Genomic DNA, 20,140 nt, shown 5'->3' with positions numbered 1-20,140 from the left:
CATTCACTTTTTTTACTTAAAAGTCATGTTTGTGTACTTTGTGATCTCTGCACATGAAAGGTGAAAGATCTAACACATTAAAAAAACTGTATAATTTTATATGATGAGTGTACCATAGTTATTCAACTATTTCCTTATAGGTGTACACTTACGTTGTTTCCAAGCTTTTACCTCTAGAAATTATCCCAAATAAGCTTCCTTCTATAGTAAGGCCTTAGTTTTTACTGTATAGATTCATAAAGGTGGGTCAAAAAGTATTTTTTTTAACTACAGAAGATAATATCAGGTCACTTGCTGAATTCACATTCACTTCAGTCAAGAATGAAGAGGTTTTCTGAGATCTGCTCTTACTAAAGTGGATCAGTGATAAAAATAATCAAATCTGAGTATCAGAACTTCTAGTCTACCTGATGCATGATCTCTGTAGTTCTGAGAAGCAAAAGTATAAAGTCATTTAAAACAGTAAGGGGTTATGTCGGGTAGGGGTGTGTGTGTGTATAAAGGTGACAGTGGATAACTGAGGGCTTAACTTGTTGACCGGTAAATGAGAATGGGCCCTGGTGGGTTTGTATGTGAAAAGCTAATCAGTTCTGAGCAATGATGAAAAGCTTTTACTACTGACCATTATAACTATGACAGTTTTTACACTTGATCCGAGCTCAGAATTTGGGGGGTGAAAAAAAGAGTGAAGAGGGCCAAATTTAAAGTTTGGTTAATCTTGCAGATTTTTTAAAAGTCATCATGAATGCATCAATTTTATTTGACTACAAATTATGTTGTGCTTATTTCCATAGGCTAGTCTACTAGTTAGAATTATGCTTATTTTTATTCTTAGCCAATTAAGAAAAAAAAGTCTATTGTTTATCTTTTACTTATCCATTTGTCAAAAGTTGTAACTATGGTAATATCAATAACCTTTCGTTCTATATTATTGTATCTTTGAAGGATCTTACAAGACAATATTAGATTGTCTCTAATACACAAAAGCTTAATTTCAGCCAGTGGAATTCTCTAGATCAGTGCTGTCCAAAAGAACTCTCTGCTGTGATTAAAAGGTTCTATATCTGCACTGTCCAGTATGGGAGCCATGAGCCACATGGGACTGTTGGGCACTTGAAATGGAACTAATACGACTGAGGAACTCCAAACTTAATTTTATTTAATTTTAATTCATGTAAGTTTAAATTTAAATAGCCACATATGGCTGGTGGCTCCTTTAATAGAGAGGGAAAGTCTAAAGTTCTTTCATGTGATTAGAATTGACTCTCTGGGAGTTAAAGGTGTGGTTTTTAAACTTAACAAGTAAGATATACTGAAATCGTTTTATTTTTGCACAATGCTTTACTGAAGAATTGGTTAAAGTCACTCAGCGCAATCAGTCAAGTTGATCTATTTTGGCATGTCAACTCAATCAACTCTTCCACAATCAGACTTAGCATTTCGATGCTCATCAATCAAAAACAGTAAATCATTCTGCGCTACTGAAATTTAATTGTTCAACTATGGGGAAGTGGATCCATAATGTTGAATGTCATGCTATTCTATTTTGTCACTATCCTGTGTTAATATATTTTTACCAAGTATGCATTCTTAAATCAATAATATGTGTTTTTATGTAATGTCTTCTAACATCCTTCTTTTCTATTTTATAGAAGAAAACATTTTCTTTTACCTAAATTCTGTCTCATGTGACTTTAGTACACTGGAATTTTTTTAAAAGATAAGTTTCCTAAAAGTATTCTGCTATTCTTCTTGAGTTTTGAACTTCCTATAATTAGCACTTGAAATGATTTTCTCTCCCTCTTTCTCTTTCTCGCTCTCTGATTTGATATCAGACTGAGTCTCATCTAATCACGACATTTCAAAGCAACTACTTTGAAGGAGGCTTTTTTTTTAATTCCTATTTTTTTCTTTGCAGAAAGAAAAGTCAAGAAAAGTTCCAGCTGTTACTGACACAAATCTGGGCTTAGTAGCGCTATCCCAATTTCTAAACCTTACCAGTTTCATATGCAAATATTGATGGCTTGAGTAGCAGAGAGTGTAATCCTATTATAGTCTCAAATTTATCTGAGTTTTTAGAAATGCTGATTAGCTTTGGTAATCACCTGACTTTTTTCTTGGATACTATTAGTATCTGTGGTGGTTTCACTTCCTTTCATGTGAGAAAATATGATTTTGACAACTGCTTCCAAGATTTTCTTCTGTCAGAGAAATATCACAGCATAATCTCTTTTACTTCTGAGTTTGAGTTTTAGTAATAAAATATTTAGATAGTTTGTTTCACATTCATTAAATTTAAAATTATCCATCTGAAAAGTGACTCCATATTGAAAATTGTTTGCAATATTTGATCTATTCTATTTCATTTACCATTAAAACCATGACTAGATTCCTGTTTTAACACTAGTTTTACATACAGGTAATGCAGTCACATGAACTTTTCAAGTCCTCTAACCATTTGTGTTGTTTAAAGTGGCTAAAACTTGGAATGGAGACTAGAGCACATATAAATGCCCAACCAAGATTATCTCCCACTTCCATAAAATCAGGAAACATATGGGTTTGGAGGTATAATTCTTGGGTTGACTATCGTTTTCCTAATTTAGGCGACATTTTCTTTTGATTTGTAAAAATCCAACTAATATAATAATATTAATATTAATATTAATAATATATTAGCTTCTCTTGCCACAATTAAATAAAGTATATTATCTGCCAGTGGTTACTACATAACTATCAACATACCCAACATCGCATAGTCACTTAAAAATGATACTTTCTTTTGTTTCCCTTTCTTGTTAATTTCACTTTGATAAGATATAGTCATACTATCTATAGTTTACTCACAAATCATTTAAAAAATATGCAGTGAGCCCAAGCAGTGGAAAAAGGCTTTTCAGAAGAAATCTACTTGAATTTGAGTCTCAATGATGTCAAAACCCTACAACATAACAATAGACAGTAAAACCAAAAATGTAAATCTTTTTAAGCAGGACGTGTAAATAAAGCTAAAGTGTATCTGACAGTTTACAAACATAGAATGAAAAAGACCACCTTAGTTATTTCAACGTGAGTAACTCTGAATTGTCCCAAGACTAATATATATTCCTATTAAACATTGATTAAGAAAGCTTAGCTATTCTAAATCAGATGGCTAAGGGAAAGAAGGTAATTATTAAGGCTTTGAATGTAACCTTAGGGCTGATAATGTATTGTGCAAGATTAAGGATAACTGCAAGTGCACTGACACTCCTCCCATCAAGGATCAGGGCTTACTTTGCTGCTACCTTTTCAAATAGAGCACGGTAGGGACACCATGACAGTTCTGGCTTAGCCTTCAACAGCACAGACAGTTTCCCCCGCAGTCTCTTGGAGCACTAGGGTGCCAGGTAAGAAGTCCAATGACCCTGCTGAAGAACCCACATGGCGAGGCTCTGAGGTTTACATGGAGAACGTGACCCAGTTGAGCCCAACCTTCTAGCCATCTGTGCTGAGAAAACAAAAATCTGGGTAAAGGTATCTTGGACCCTCTTAATTTACCCATCTGACGGTTGCATACCATAGAATGACCCCAGTAAGTCCACACAGAGCAGAAAAATCACGAATCTGAGCCTTGCTCAAATTCCTGATCCACAAAATCAGGAAACACAGTAACAAGCTTTTGTTTTAGACCACTAAATTATAGGGTAGCTAGTTACAGCATGATGGAGAGCAACAACCAAAAAGAGAAGAAGGGAAGGAAAGAACTTCTTGCTATTTGCAGTTACATAGACAACTGTTTGATTAGTTTTACGTGTATTAACTGTTAAAATAGTAATCCTGAACTAATTTATCCAAACTTGTTTGAACAGGTTAACTGACTGAGAGTTTTATTAATATGTGTGAAAAATCTTTGCAGTAATTATTGGTCTTTATTATTTTACTTTATGGAAGTAACCTGTTGTGAAAAATGAGAGAGAACATGGGAAAATCAGATATTTAGAGAAGCAGCTTAGTGTATTTACAGAAAAAAACTAGGTACCTATTAAAAGATCTGAGACAAAAGATTTACTCTGCCACTCATTAGTTTGGGGAGTTTGATCAAGTCACTATCCTTGTGGGCTTTAGATTCTTCCTTTCTAACATTAACTCATTAGATGACTCATGCAGACATTGCTTTCATCTCCTTTAAAAAGCCCTTGCTGTGTCGTCCTATGTTCTTTCGTTAGATGGTCAGTCAGGTGTGGCCACAAGAGGAACACTGGACAAGTGCAAGAAAACCAAGTTTCTTACATTCTCAGGTCCTGGAGAGACAGTCATAAAGGGGCCTCAAGTCAGAACATCAAGGGAGCCAGTTCAACCAAGTGGGTGGGGAGCTGAGAGTGAGAACCCATGGGCAAGTGAGGGTCAGGGTGGAGTACTCAGCAGAAGGTGAGAGAGGATCTCACTGGTGTGTTTGAATGTCACTAGGTCACAGTCAGGGAAGGGCAAGAAGGGGAACTTTTCATACTGGTGTACCTGGTCATCTCGGAGGGGTGCTCATAGCCTGTTTTGGGGGATGTTGAGGCAGCAGGAAAACAGGAAGTTTTAAAATGTACAATATAATCATTGGCTTGTGCTACGGTCTGGATTGTTTGGATTCTCCATGAAGTCCATATGTTGAAATCCTAACACCCAGTATGATGGCATTGGGGGCGGGGGCTTTGGGAGGTACGTAGGTTATGAGGGTGAGCCTCTGGTCCTCTTATAAAGACGAGACTCCACAAAGCTCCCTAGCCTCTCCTGCCATGAGGAGAAATCTGCCACCGAGAGGAGTGGCATTGCCTGATCTCAGACATCCAGCCTTCAGAACTGTGAGCAGTACATTTCTACTTTTTATAAACTACTCAGTCTGTGGCATTTTATTATAGCAGCCCAAACAGACTAAGATAGATGGCAAATATTTGAACATTTCACAACTAAATTTGTATCAAACCTAGGAGGTTTGACAGCAGATAACTTCCTTCTCCACCACCAAGTTGCATAGTATCGTAAACATTCGTGATTGTCCTAAATAGTTCATCCTTCTAAACTAACCCTTGATAGTTTCCCAGTGAGAACTACGTTGGTAGAGGAAGCAGTCAATACATATTGCTTGATTCTCAGGTGTTGGGTTGTCAGGTAACAGGTGTAGCTGGGAGAATGCTTACCTATATATTATTTATCACAGAGGCTATACTTCCTTATAAAGGGTGAGCAATCAGTATATACATAACTTGCATTTTTCCATTAATTTGATTCCTTCTCTCCATTTCCATACTTTGAGATGAGTTGTGATAGATTCAAATTTTAAAATAATATTAGAGATAATTCACAATATGCTGTTAGCTCTACACATTTTCCAATTTAATCGGGTTCCCTCTGCATGTGAGTTTTGGAGGGAGCATTATTATGGCATGTGAATTTTACTCTTAGACTCAGGTAAATTGGTTATGTTGTGTATTTCACTGTAGCATTTTCTGTCTCCTTGCCTTCATTTAAGGTGACGCTTTGATCAAAGGTGACAAAGCATGAAATTACGACCAGCTGTAAAAATGTCACATGCTATTTCAAAGTCCTCCTGCAGTTGGAAAATTTCCTGATTATCTGGATCCACCGTGGGAATTAAAATTCAGTGTGCCTGACATTACAGCATGTTTTAACAAGAGCACAATTATATTCTTACCCTGTTCCAATCTAGCGTTGCCTAGTCAGAATTGTCAGACAAGTCCATGGAGGATAGGAACTGTCACCGAGCATCAGCTCACACAGGAGAGTAAAATGAAGCCAATGGTTTCTCCTTTTATGAAAATACTAATTGTATTTTATTTGAAAATATGTGTTCCTATGCCTGGAGCAAGCCCTGAGAATGTAAGAAAAGCAGTCTATTTTCAAGTTTTATGGCAAAATCCTTTACTTTATATAATAAGAACTGTTAGCTATTTCCTCCTCTGTAAAAAGAAAAAAAAAATTCTAGGACATATGCAGCAACTGTCACAATCATGAAAAATAAGACATTTTGAAAATATGTCTGCAAAATTACCAGCCTTACTTTCATGGGGAAAGAAAAAATGTCTTTTGTGGGCTTCAATTTTATTGAAAAATATTGATTGAGCACCTACTTCATACCAGGCTATTTGCTAGGCTCTGGGGTACAAGAAATGCATAAATACATTTGCTGCCTTCATAGAACTTACAGACTAGCAGAGGAGACAGAAATGCAGATTAAATTAATTCCCTAGTCAGAAGGAAAAAAAGATGAGAAAATAAATAATTACAACTCAGACACAATCAGGCTGTCTCATAACAAGTGTTCAAAGTACTTAGCCCTAACATTGAATGCAGACAATTTAAGTCTGCAAAAACTAGTAATCATTCCTTAAAAATGTCATTGTTCTAAGAAGGTGAAAGGTATACTAATTCACCCATTTATAATAGTTTTTTGATTAATGTATGTCTTTCTTCTAAATTCAGGATTCAGTTAAATTCACTAAACAGGTTTGACATTGTTAACAACTAAAAGAAGCCTTTTTCTAAACTCTAGATTTATTAATGTTTGGTGTCTGCACCTAAAAAAAAAAAAGTAAGAATTCTAATATAACCAGGAGACAGGAAGTAATGGGGAAGCTACGGAAGAGGAGAAGGGGAGTCTCACTGAGGTGTCTCACAGCTCCGTGGTAGGAAGGTGGAGGAAGTGTACAGAGAGGTGTGGAGCTCCTTTTCCGCTTCAGTGAGAGCAGCTTTGAATTCATCTGCATCAGACTTTGAGCATCAACAGAAGACTGACTGACTGCTCAAAATATCTTGTGTATTCCATTTATTTTTCTCACTACATTAATACCATAAGAAGACGTTTCCATTTTGATGGCGGGCAAGAACAGTTTAATCCCATTGTAGATTTGACCCAAATCTTTAACTGGCTTTGATTCCTTTGAGTCTCATGGTTCCACTCATTTTTGTGGTTAGAAGAATACCAAGTATTTTAAAATACTGCTTTTTGTCTCTTCTTTGGTTCTTCTCTTCCCACCATCTAGCTGATCTGAAAAATCTCTCTTCAGTAGATGAGCATAACTCATTACTGCTGACTAAATTTAATAAACATCTCTTGTCTTGTATGTATCTTCAATTCATCTTTTGTGAATACTTCTTACTCAATAAATGCTACTGGGTAGTGTAGGGCACATTAAGATATCCCTTCCAAAGTGAAGAATAAGTTGTTAAATCTGGCACCTCCTACAACCTAAAAAAGAGAAGAAAAAAAAAAAAAGGCACAATGCCTAGTGTCCTCTTTCGATTCCGGAGACACAACATATGACTTGTTTGGATGTGTTATTCTGGCTCGCTTGCCAAGTGACCAGAAAAGCTGCTTGCTATGAGTGAGGCCCAGAACAGAAGGCTTTATAGCGGGTCCAGTCCACTGTGCAAGCTGTCCTGCCATTTGGGTCCACGATCCAGCAGATCCAATGGTGCTTGAAGCATCAGAGGCAGATACAGATACGTGTGGAGCCTTCGACAGGAACAGAGAAGCCGGACTAAAGTTTGCTCAAGGAGAGAGTTAGAGTGATGGAGTCAGTCTAGCTACAATTTTTCAATTTTGTTGACTGTATATCAGAGAATCAGTTTTTGGTTTTACCGATTTTTCTCTGTTGTTTTCCTGTTTCCGTTTACTTGACTTCTGTCTGATTTTTAGTATTTTCTGCCTAATTTTGGCTTAATTTTTTTCCCTAGTTTTTTAAGGTGGACATTAGATTATTTGTTAAGATCTTTTTATTTTCCCAAAATAGGCATTTGAAGCCATATTATTTCCTTCTAAGAACTGATTTGTTTGTCCCCATACGTTTTCATGTGTGTTTTTATTTTCATTCAGTTAACAATATTTTAAAATTTCCCTTATGACTTCTTTCTTAATGTATGTGTTATTTAGAAATATGATCTATGATTAGAAGTATTTGGGAGTTTCCCAATTTTTTTCTATTATTAATTTCTAATTCAACATTTTGGATAATTTCAGTCCCTTAAAATTAATGACTCTTGGTTTGTGATCTAGTTTAAGTTTTATCCTGAAGAATGCATGTATTCAGGAAAAGAATGAGTATTCTTTTCTTATCTGGTGGAATAGTCTATATATATCAAGTAGGTCAAGTTGGCTGATAGTGCTGGTCAAATCATGTATAATCCTACTCATTTTCTGTTCTGTTTTTGGCAGAGGGTATTCACATCTCTACGTACAATTTTTAAGTTGCCTGTTTATGCTTTTAATTTTCTTACGTTTTGCTCCATGTCCTTTGTTAGGTTCATGTATATTAACGGCATTATACTTTCCCGATGTATTAATCCATTTATTATTATGAAATGCTCCTCTTTGTCTTGAATAATATCTTTTGTCCTATAGACTATTCTGTCTGATATTAATATATCCCCTCCAGCCAGCACTTTTATGCATGGTTACTGATTGCATAATCCAACTTTTTCTATATTTTTACTTAACTGATCTGTGTTTATGAGTCTGTAGTGTATATTGGTAGGCCGACTATAATTAGATATTGTTCTTTAATTCAGTCTAAAAATACCTTTGGCTTAGAGTTTTAATCTATCCATGCGTAATATTGTTGATTTCATTAATCTCTGTCATTTTGCTGTTTTTTTAATGTGTCAAGTCTTTTTGGTTTCTCTTGTTTTTTCTTTTCTACCAACTAAAAAATGCACAACCTAAAAGTTGAGAGTTATGTTGTATACAGCGGACTTTCTGAGGACTCAAGCCTGGGGGGCAGCCTCTCAGATCTTTCTTTAAGAGACTGTTCCACCCAGGCTCACTGTCGAGGTGGTGGTAGTGGCTGATGACTTGATGAGCACAGCATCCTTTACTGGTATGGCTGGCAATATTTTTCATTCACAGTACCTTGTTTTGTGATTATTAAATTTTTTATTGTACCACTTTAATTTCTCTGTTGTTTATTAGCACTTTTTAAAAAGTTATTTTCTTAGTGGTTGCTCTACAGAGTTAATCCTTTGTTAATTCTGAACATAGATAGTGACATTACTCCTGTATGATTTTATTTCCTTTCCTTCTTTTGTACTAATATTTTCATGTATATTTCATTTATGTATGTAATAAATCCAATGATACAATGTTATAGCCTTACCTTTTGCAGTAATATTTTAACTATTTCAGAGGAGGGAGAAAAATACATTTGCAGTCATTTATATTTATCCACATTTTAGCCATTTACAATGCTTTTTATTTTTTCCTGTAGATTTGAGTTACCATCTGATGTCATGTATTTTAAGACTGAAAGACTTCCTTTAATATATTTTAAGGCATATCTGCTAGCAATGAATTCATTTAATCTTTGTTTATCTGTGAATGTCTATTTTCCTTCATTTTTGATGGTAGTTTTATTGCATATACATTCTGGGTTGTCAGGTTTTTATTTTTTCTTTCAGCACTTTGCAAAAGGCATCTCATTGCCTTCTGGATTTCATTGTTTCTGATGAGAAGTTAGCCATTAATCATATTGTTGTTTCCTTGTAGGCAATTAGTCATTTTTCTCTTGCTGCTTTCAAGTTTTTTTTTTGTCTTTGTATTTTAGCAGTTTAACTATGAGTGTCCAGATACAGATCTCTCGTTGTCCCATGTGACTTTTTTTTGAGCTTCTTGGCTCTGTAAATTGTTTATCATCAAATCTGGGAAGTTTTAGGCAATTATTCTTAAAATAGTTTTCTCTCTTTTACTTCTGAGACTCCTATTAACATATATGTTGGTATGTTTCATGTTACTCCATAGGTTTTTGAAGCTCTATTCCTCTTTTAAAAATATTTTTCTTTCAGACTGGATAAATTAAATAGATCCATCTTCAAGTCTGATGATTCTTTCTTCTGCTATCTAAAATATGATGTTGGGACAATCTATTTTCATTTTGGTTACACTATTTCTCAACTTCAGAATATCCATTTGGTTCCTTCTAAATAGTTTCTATTTCCTTATTAAGATTTCCTTAAGTGTTGATTCATTGACCACAAGTTTTTCTAACCTTTCAACATGCCTTCTTTTAATTCTTGACTATATTTACAATTTCTGCTTTGAAGGCTTTGATATATTCAACATCTGCACCTACTCAGGAACAGTGCATTGACTGCTTTATTTCTTAAATAGGTCATGTTTTCTGTTTCTTTGTATATTTCATAGCCTTTTGCTGAAAACAGGATATGTTAGGTACTAGATTGCACCTATTCTGGATTCTGCAGTAGTTGATGTATCTGCTCAGTTGGTATTTCTTTTCTTATTTTTGATTTTTTTTCCCCAGCCTGACTCTCTGGGGTCGTTCCTGTATCCACACACCTCACTGCTTGGTCAGCCAACAATTAGTTAGACATTGTCTTCAAACACTGTGGGCCCATAAGACTTCTACCCTCTGCAGACAGATGTGTGTTCAGTTAGGTAGCAATATGTAAAATCCAGATAACTTTCAAGTCTCTTTTGACACTTGCTTTTTACCATGTCCTCTTGGATCTCACCCACATGTGCATGCAGTCCAGGAATGAATTAAGAGTTTGTCTCACTCTTTTAATGCTCTTTCATTTCTATGGTTCCCCTGGAAAATAAATGGTAGGTCCATCGATAGCCTCAAATGGGACTACAATCTCAAGATAGCAGAATTGAAGGCTCTTCTCACTTATTTCCTATTGAATGTGCTACTTTATTGACAACACCATTCAGTTTGTGCTTTGGTCATCTACCACAGGCCATGACAGCACTCCCCATGCACTGAAGCTCCTACCTTACGTGGTCAGCACTGCACTAACCACACTGGGAGTGGGTATGAGAACACATCCTTGGAAAAGCCCACTGTCTCCCATGCATCTTCTCCATAGTTTTGGCAGTTTTTTTTTTAGATAAAGTCTTTTCCATTTATTGTTTAGTAGTGTCCAGAGCAACTTTTGCTACTTTTGCTCAATTTTATAGTTTTTTTTCTTTTTGAGGAGGTGGGAAGTACGTATCAACTTCTTCATTCTTTCATACTCACATTTTTAAAATGAATATTGAATGGGAACTTGCTATAACAATTTATTTATGACTTATAAGGTTACTGTAATTAATATAGTATGGCCCCGGAGTAGAAATAATTTACTGATCTATAACTTACAGTTCATAAGTTGATCTAAATAAAATATGGAAAAACTATGTGACAATATGTTGCTTAAAATGAATGGGAAAAGCATAGTTTATTTAATAAATGTTGGTGGTATAATTGGCTATTTATCTGAAAGAAACAAAATGAAATATTGTCTACCAAATATAAATTATATCATAAAATAATACATTTCAATAAATCAAAGATTAAAAGCACAGTAATTTTTAAATAATAATATTAGTAGAAAATTCTATAACTTGGGGGTAAGTAGATTTTTCTTAACCAAAACTGGAAACACAGAAGCTCCAAATGAAAACAAAATACTTGGGGGAAAATGAAAGCATCACACATAGAATGAGAAGTCAATTGATGCTCTGAGAAAAAAAAATTGTAAGAAATAAAAATGCAAAATTTGTCACTATTCAAAATGCACCCAAAGTCATACGTTTGATGAGAAAAAACTAGTAGAGAAAAAATAGTGGAAGAGATTGCAGTGGTGAAGGAGACACTGAGGCACTGTCATTGAGCCCTCTTTTCAAGAGGGAACTTTCCGCACTGGTCGCTCAGCTGACAGCCTGCAGCTGTGTAGCTGATGACACCCTCTAGAGCTCCCTCTGCTACCACACATCTCCTCACATCCCCACGCAATGACTGAGCCAGGTGATCCTACAAGGACTCCCGATTTCCGCCCAGTAGAGGAACAATCTCTGTATCTTCCCTCCCACTGGGCTAGCGGAGGCTTTCTCAGAGCTGTCCTTACTACAGAATTCTCCTTCCTTTCATCGTTACTTTCACATGTCTTACAAAGGCATCTTGGTTTTGAAGGCTCCCTACCTACTCCTACTTCCTCTCCCTTTTATCTTTCATACGAATTACCCCCAATAGAACTATTTTTGTTCCTACAAATCTGTCTCATGTTCCCTTTCTATTGTTCCTCAAGTAAGCTTCTAAGAACTTTGAATTTAAGAACTCAGAACTGTAACCAAAAAGAGGGTGCTTCAGAGACTTTTCCCATAGGGTGAGTTATTAAGACAACAAAGTGAATTTGCCGTTTAGAAACCTGGGGAGGTAGGTTGTATGTTGTACCCTGGTGCACAGTCAAAAAACTGATCATGTGACTTAAGATTTGAGGACCACTCTACAGTTTTGAAGGTAGAAGAACTTCACAGTTACTCTTCCCTAAAAAATCAAATCAAATCATTCAATCCAATATAAAATGCATCATAATAATAAATGTGAAAGAAACACAAATCACAATGGGCTGAATATAAAAAATAGTTTTGTGAACAAGCCATGTGATTCCTACTGTAGAATGTTTAGTTCCTTCTGCCTGGATATTCTCTATTCTTCTCTTTGTTGAATTAAATTAGTAATTATTATTCCTGTGACTCAAAGCAGGTGAAATATTACTCCTAGAGAGGATCAAAGGCCACCATCAAGTGCACTCATACACTTTTTCTTATTAGAAGATATTTGTAATTAAATAATCCAAGTTGTAATATCCTAACATTTTGCTCTCTTACCAATTATAAATTGGATAACAAAAGAAACTGTGTTGTTGGTTCACAGATGTAACGTCATCACCTAACCCAGGACCTTGCGCCAGTAGGTCATCTGTAGTTATCTGTTAAATGGTAGCATGCATGCAAACATAGAATTCAAAAACCATTAACCTCGGGGGAAGGGTATAGCTCAAGTGGTAGAGGGCATGCTCAGCACCCAAGAGGTCCCGGGTTCTATCCCCAGTACCTCCTTCAAGCGGAAATCAAAGAAGCAGCCTAATTACCCCCCCCCCCAGCAAAAACCATTAACCCCTTACATTTACCTGATTGCTATGGTTTACAAAGCACTTTCAGAACAAAACCTTGTTTAAACTACATAATTACTGTACAGAAGTAGAGTATACTTATTCCCATTTTATAGATGAGCAAATTGTGTCTCAAAAAATACACTGGCACAAACTGGTGTTAGAAAGGGAGGAAACTGGATTTGGTAATTAGTGATCATCCTCTTACTCCTTGCTACTCAAGGGGTGGTTCTCAGGCTTACAACATTTGTGTCACTCAGTTTTTAAAAATACAAAATCTCAGGAAGTTTCCCTCCCCCAAACCACTAAATAAGAATCTGCATTTTGACAAGATTTCCAGGAGATTTGTATGCATATTAAGCTTTGAGAAGTATGTTTTAAGGCATGTTGATCATTTAGATGAGTGGAGTGATGGTGGCCAATGGTGGGTACAGAGCTAAACTCTTCTATATAAATAAGAAAGAGAGAAGAGACAAGAAAGGGGAGATGAAAAATTAGGGAATATTAAGTCCTGTAGGGAAAGGAAAGAGAAGAGACTCTGTGACTTCAAAACAAAGACTTGAAAATTGAGAAAAGATGTTTAACTGGGCTTTCTTAATTGAAAATTTCAGTGTTAATAATGTAAATTTTCTTTACATCTCCATTATGAAAGCTTCAGTAAAATATGTGTAGCTTATACATCTGGGGAATCCCAACACAACAACAGCAAGGGGGTTTTTCATTTAGTTGGTGTTTGTTGGTTGGTTACTTTGTAGCCAAGTTGTTTTCTACCAATTACGTTGTTCACAGAGCAGCAGGTTCCTTGAAAAGAAGGTACAGAGGAAAAATGAAAAAGTATGAATAAAAATGCTTTAAGTAGTGCAGAAGATGCTAAGTAAAAACACAGTCTGATGATAATGTTCATGAATTATCACAAATACTAATGAATATGCTCATTTATGTTATGGAATTTTCTCCAGAAGAGTGCAAATAGAAATCAAGTCGTATGGACCCCCTCTAATTGAATATCTAATTATTACTTTTTCAATGTCGACTATTATGGAGTCAGACAAGAACATGAAAACATTATTTAAAAAAAAAAAAACTTAAAAAAAAAAAAACTACAAACTTAAGGCAAAAAAACCCAGCAGTAAGATAAGAAATAGTTAATTCACATGTTCAGTAGATACGAACTATGTTCCTGATGAGTTTGTATATATTATCTGGTATGCAAAGAATTCAGTATTCAATTAGATTTAAAAGTCTTGTGAGTCCTAGACTATGGGGAGACAGAAATTTGTGTAATATAGCCTCTTACCTCAAAGATCTTAGATTCTGCAGACCACACACATACAATTGTGGATGTTGCTTTTTTAGAAAATTACTCTGCAATGCTGTTTGCTTGGTTCTTTTGTTCCAATAATTATAGAAGAATATTAGTAACTTAAAATGTTTGAAAATTGTAAGATGAGAGGTGCTTTTAAGCAAGGCGGGAGCCTGGCGTGGATACAATACCATTAGAACCATGCCTCTCTTTTCCTCTCATGTTTGTCTCTGCTTTTTGAGTTTTCCTTTATTCCCTGGCAGACTCTCACTATGTGGTAGCAATTGGCTAGCATGTTTTTTAGAATCTAGAGCATCAGGAGCAGATCCTCTCCCAGCATCTATACCAGTTCCAAAATTGATGTTGACAGCTCTGCTTGAGTTATATGCCCACTCCCGGACCAAGTGCTGAATCCAAGGATACAGCATATTGCTGCTGGCTCTCCCCAGCCGGGTGGGTTGGAAACCTTTTAATTGACAGCTCCTACATATGGGGCCAGTCCAGTTATGAAGGCAAACTAGTGATGTCCTATTAAAAGAAAGGAGAGAGATGACAGGCAAGCAAAGATAACAAGTCCTTAGGGGACATGTTTGCATGTTGGTACAAGTTTTATAGTAGCTCCACTTTTTATTCAGTACGATAAGGGGAGCCAAATCCTAATTCATCACGTAATAGCCGTGTCTGTAAATGAACATACACACTAGGTTTTTCTTGAAAAGTAAATTGTGCTTTATGAGGAGTATTTGGCACCAAGATTTCAAAGAATTAGTTTTGGGGAAACTCAAGTTCTATTCAGCAGATAATTCTGTTCTTGGTTGAGATTAATTTCGTGTTTTTCCTTATTGAAAACAATGGCAGAAAACCAATGAAACTGCAGACTACTCTTAAACCTTAATCATATCAAAACCATACCCAGTGCCTGGATGCCCTCCTTTATCCTTCACAACGAGAAGTTGTTAGGCTGCACTTTGCTGAATTTGAAGTCATCACATGACCGTTTAATCAGCTCTTCCCTTTCCTTTGCCAAGAAGCCATCTGGCAATGTGTCTTTTTCATTGAAAATGTGTCCCTGATCCAATTTTCATTTGTTACCCTGTCGAGAAACCATTCATTCCAATGGGGGACCAAATTTGAGCACTGTTCTTTCCTGCCAGCACTAAGGATGAATTTTCATTTTATTTTCAATGAGTAAATTTTCTTAAGGTTATGGAATGATTGGCAATTCTTTTTCTTTTTAAGACTTAATAATGTCCATTTTATTTATGGACATGTTTCTATAAAATGTGAGGTTTTATATATATACACACGCACACACATATGTGCATATAACCTCACATTTTTTTTTAACTTGTTCTTCTATTATGGACACTTGAGTTGTATTCATATCTTGGCTTTGGTAAATAATACTGCAGTGAACATGGGAGTACATATATCTCTGATATCTTTGTTTCATTTCCTTTTGATATATTCCCAGTAGAGGGGTATGTAAGAATCATATGCCTTCTCTCAATCCCACAAAGCCAGTTCCAGTGCTGAGAACCTCCCATTTATTTCCCTTGTGCTCAGTACAAAATCACAATGAATGAATGACAGGGTGTATAAATTAGTAAAAGACAGCTTTCTCAGAAACTTCCAAAGAACAAAAAACTCTACAGTCATTTAGAGGAGGAAGAGGAAAAAATATGTTTATCTAAAATCTCAGAAAGTATCTACTCATATGAACAGCTCATTGGATCTGTGTTTGTTAGTAAATAAGCACAGTGTCATAAATTGAGGCCATCAGTTGCCTAAAGAAAAATGTGAAAGAATTTGAGAAATGGCAATGTGCATTTGGCTTACTAGAGAGGATGAAAATTTAGTAAATAAGATGAACAAAACAATAAAATCTGGAATTAAAAATGTTTTGAGAAGTTTTCAGGGACTCAAAGATGCCAGTTAGACCAACAGAATACCACAAAGGAGAATGAGGAAACAAACCAAACATTGAAATTAAAGCAAATATGAGATTCCATATATAGAACATTAAACTAAACCTTTAGAAGAAACTATAGCTAAATCATTTCAAGGAACATTAAACTCAACCTTCAGAGGAAATCATAGCTAAGTCATTTTAAACCCTGAAAAAAAGGAATATTCACTGACACTAATAGGTTAAGAAAAACTCTGTTATGAGTTTCTATAAAAAAGACCTAACTGTTGTATATGAAAAATTGTGTAAGAATTATGGTTGACTTAAAGCTAAGATCAACAGTTTAATTTGGGGGGGGGCAAACCTCAGCTAGTTCTAAAGTAATGTATTTGGTTTCAGTATTTTGGTTTTAGGAGTCTCAATTTAAACAATAAAAGTGGAGTATATCCAGAAGAAGAGCTAGGCTGGTGGTAGGAGGTCTAGAAATCTTGTCATATGAAGAAGAGAAATATAACATCTAAGTACCTAAAAATTAAAACTATCTGCTAAGAAGGAGCAATATTATAAGAGGAAATAATCTTCCCATCACCAGAGTAACATCAGAGAAAGAGAAACTGTCTTTATGATGCTATGGAAGGAATTTCTGCATTAGGTCAATCTGTGACCCCTACTAGTCTCCCTCATCCTTGAGATACTATCATTTTTGGTAGCAAATATTAATGGATCTTCGTAAAATAATTTTTTGCTACCGAATATAAGAGTTAACAACCTTTCTCTTAGCCACCCACATTAAAAACTTGAAAGCCTTCATATTGCATTAATCCAGCCTCTTTCTGAATATTACTAGTTTCATCATTTTTAAAATATGCCCTTTTCTTTCCATCCACAATTTTTACTGCTTTAGTAAAAGTTCTCTTCCCCTCCTAGTGGTTCTCTTGCCTCCAGGGTGTCTGTTCTCCACACTACTCAACAATCGTTTTTGTAGATAATATAAAACAGAGATCAGCTTGTGTCTCTCATCTGCTTAAAAAATATTCAAAGAAAGAATGAGTTTTCTTCAGTTTTTGTTTTGTATTAAGATGATTATGTAACTGCAGCGCCCAGAAATAACTAAATCTTTTTTAAAATACATTTTTATTGAATAACTAAATCTTATTTTTTTGTCACAGTCACCTTCTTTCTTGTAACTTCTTTGAAGGAGCGTTACTCAACAGCAAAAATAACAAATGTCAAAAAGGTACTGCTTTACAGCTGGGCTTCTGCCTGAGACCCTAGTACTGGAGTTTCTAGATCCAAACTTGTGATTTGACCACGATGTCTTTAACATTCCCTTCAGTTTGACTAAATGTTAGATTTTTTTTTTTTTAATCTCTGACTATAGTCCCCTGACCTTTCTTTTCTTAAAGCATTTACTTTAGGAAACTTATAATTGCAAATTTTTCTCTGCCCCTTTGAAATGAAGATAAATCTCTTTAAAAGCCTCTTTCCAATTTAGAGACACCGGGAATTACAGAGAATTTCATTTTAAGGATCTGGGAGCCCTCCCCTGGGAATGTAACTATCAAGGAAATTAGCGCCCCATCTCCCAGTCTCTGTGGGATGGTAGCTCCTTAACTTTGTGAGCCCTTGATCTAAGTTGTGAAATGATCTCCTGTTATAAAGATAGGAGAAAGTTTACTTTTTCTTTGGATAAGCCCAATTAGCAAACGCAGATGGCCTAAGATCGTAGATCTTAAAAACTCTCTAGCCGTTTTTTAAAGTGGAGTTGAGGTCAGTGTCTCTCGCTTATTGCAACGGTCTTGAATAAAATATTCCTTGCTTGTTTGCTTTGATGCTTGTTTTTGCCAATGGAGGGATGAAAACTCTTTTTCTTCTAAGATCAAATTTAAAAGTCTTAACATCAGCCATTTATTGAGCCCTAGTCATGGGCATGTTCAGTGAATGATAAGAGAGAGGCTAAATAAGGTGACCTATGTCACTATTAGCTAGCTCATCTGGGTCATTTTTCTAAAGGACAAGAGTCTCAGGGGCAATATGGCAGCTGGGCTGGACTGGGTGGGTGGGTGAGAGCCTCTTCAAGTGTCTACCAAAGTGCACACCAATAAATGGAGCTCAAACAGTGTCCTATAATGGGGCCTCATCTGATTACTATTACTTCTTGTCATTAAAGCAGAAGCCAAGGTAGGAGAGGTGATTTGGGAGGAAGACAGGTACATTCAAGTTTCCCATTTGACTATACAATAAAGTCCAACCTCAGACTGTCAGCTAACTTAAGAGATTCATTTCCCAAAAGTGCTGTGATGAATTGGACTATTGTTTGGCAGACATTTACTCATCACTCTTTCATTCTTGAGGTTTGTATACATTCCTTGCTGCATAAGCTTGGCCATGTGATTTGCTATGGGCCAATGATATATGAGTAGATTTGAGGCAAAGATTTTTAATATGCTTGCCTAGGTTGGCTTGTTCATTCTCCATGAAAAAAAATATGCCCCAAGGGGCCACTAGTAAAAGAAGAATGGGAGAAATATAGAACAGATTTCATTCCTATCCACAGTTTGGAGACAGGCCCAGATGCTCCAAAGCCTGAAGCAGTACCACTAAGCTAGCCAAGGCTCCATCAGCTGAACTTGTGTGTAAGACAAATGTTCTTATTTGTTAAGCCACTGACATTGAGTTGTTTCCTATGTAATGAAAACTAAGATATGTGCTAACATACTGCATTATAATTACTGTATCTGTCTCTCTCCTGAATGACACCATGGAAATTAGAGGGTAAAGACTTTGTCTATCACATTTTTATATCTAAGAGCCCAATACACAGTAAATGTTACTGTGAGTTTAATACACAGGTTTGATTGAACTGACCACTCTGGTGATGTTAATCAGATTAGATTACTCCTATCCAGTATATAATTTATTATTTTTTAAAACTTATGGAAGGTGTTATTTTTTTGAAATCCACCTCAGATATTTTAGAGGTAAATAGAATATACATTTAAATTTTTAAGTAGCTGAATCATTTCAGATGCTTTCGAATTTGGTGACTATTTTAGCTATAAACACTTGCTGCTGTTGAAATGTAAGAAATACAATGAAAAATACATCATGTGGCTCTCCTTTTACTTGTCAAGCACTTATTCATCCAGCCATCCTGCAAAGTAACATCTTTTCACCTTCTACCTTTGTAACGCCATTAAAATAAGCAGAACTTGGAATATACTGTGAATAGTGACAAGGGAAACAAGAGCCTAAGGACAGAGTTGATATAAAATTAAAAACCTGAATGAATGTATGCATAGAGTAATAGTACAAGTTCTTTTTGACACTCAATCATAAAACCAACTTATTTGGTATTACCAAACATTGATAAAATTTTATTTTTATGCCAAAAATTTAATTGCTAAATATTAGCTAGATGCGTCTAAACTAATAGATATCTTTCAAGTTTTACTGAGGATTAACAATTTCTCTGATTATACATCAACAAAAAAAATAATATATATATATATAAAGACAATTTCTAGCATGCACAAAGCCCTAGTTAATTATTTAGCATCTTTTATGTCTGATCTTTTCATCAGTTCTCAATCTGTCATTTGAATTTTTGTCTAGTTCTGGTTTGTCCCTCACAAGGACATGAAGTGAGGAAGTCAGCGCTCATTAAAGCACAGCATATTTAGGAAGCTGTTGTAAAAGACTAAGTGAGAGAAAATGAGTGGTAGAAATTAAATAATAGCTGTGAAATCTGAAACAGAAGAGTAGGTATAACTCACATTAATATTGCAGGTTTACATATGATCAAGCGTGCTGAAGTAAAGGAAAAAGAAAAAACAAACCTGAAGCTTTAACCCTGGGTGATAGGTATGATTTTATGTTGTTACTAGAAAATAGACATTCAGGAAAAAAATCTAATTTGAGGAGAAATATGATATTTTCATACATGTAGGTCAACAATGCAATATTCATTATTCATTTTTTATTATTTGTCT

The 20,140-nt window shown here is 35.4% G+C and overlaps 2 non-coding genes across 2 annotated transcripts; both read left to right on the top strand.

The window, feature by feature from the left end:
• The first annotated feature begins 358 nt into the window (after positions 1-358).
• LOC123614726 (small nucleolar RNA U2-19) lies at positions 359-435 on the top strand. Its single transcript, XR_006722207.1, has one exon. It is a non-coding gene; the product is annotated as a small nucleolar RNA U2-19 (small nucleolar RNA).
• Positions 436-592: 157 nt separating this feature from the next.
• On the top strand, positions 593-662 carry LOC123614724 (small nucleolar RNA U2-30). The gene has a single exon (XR_006722205.1). It is a non-coding gene; the product is annotated as a small nucleolar RNA U2-30 (small nucleolar RNA).
• The last annotated feature ends 19,478 nt before the right edge of the window (positions 663-20,140 follow it).

The sequence above is a fragment of the Camelus bactrianus genome, chromosome 7 (assembly GCF_048773025.1).
Source record: "Camelus bactrianus isolate YW-2024 breed Bactrian camel chromosome 7, ASM4877302v1, whole genome shotgun sequence".
In the NCBI taxonomy this organism is placed as follows: Eukaryota; Metazoa; Chordata; class Mammalia; order Artiodactyla; family Camelidae; genus Camelus; species Camelus bactrianus.
The sequence above is the reverse complement of the archived record's forward strand: the minus strand, read 5'-3'. Positions and strand labels throughout refer to the sequence as shown.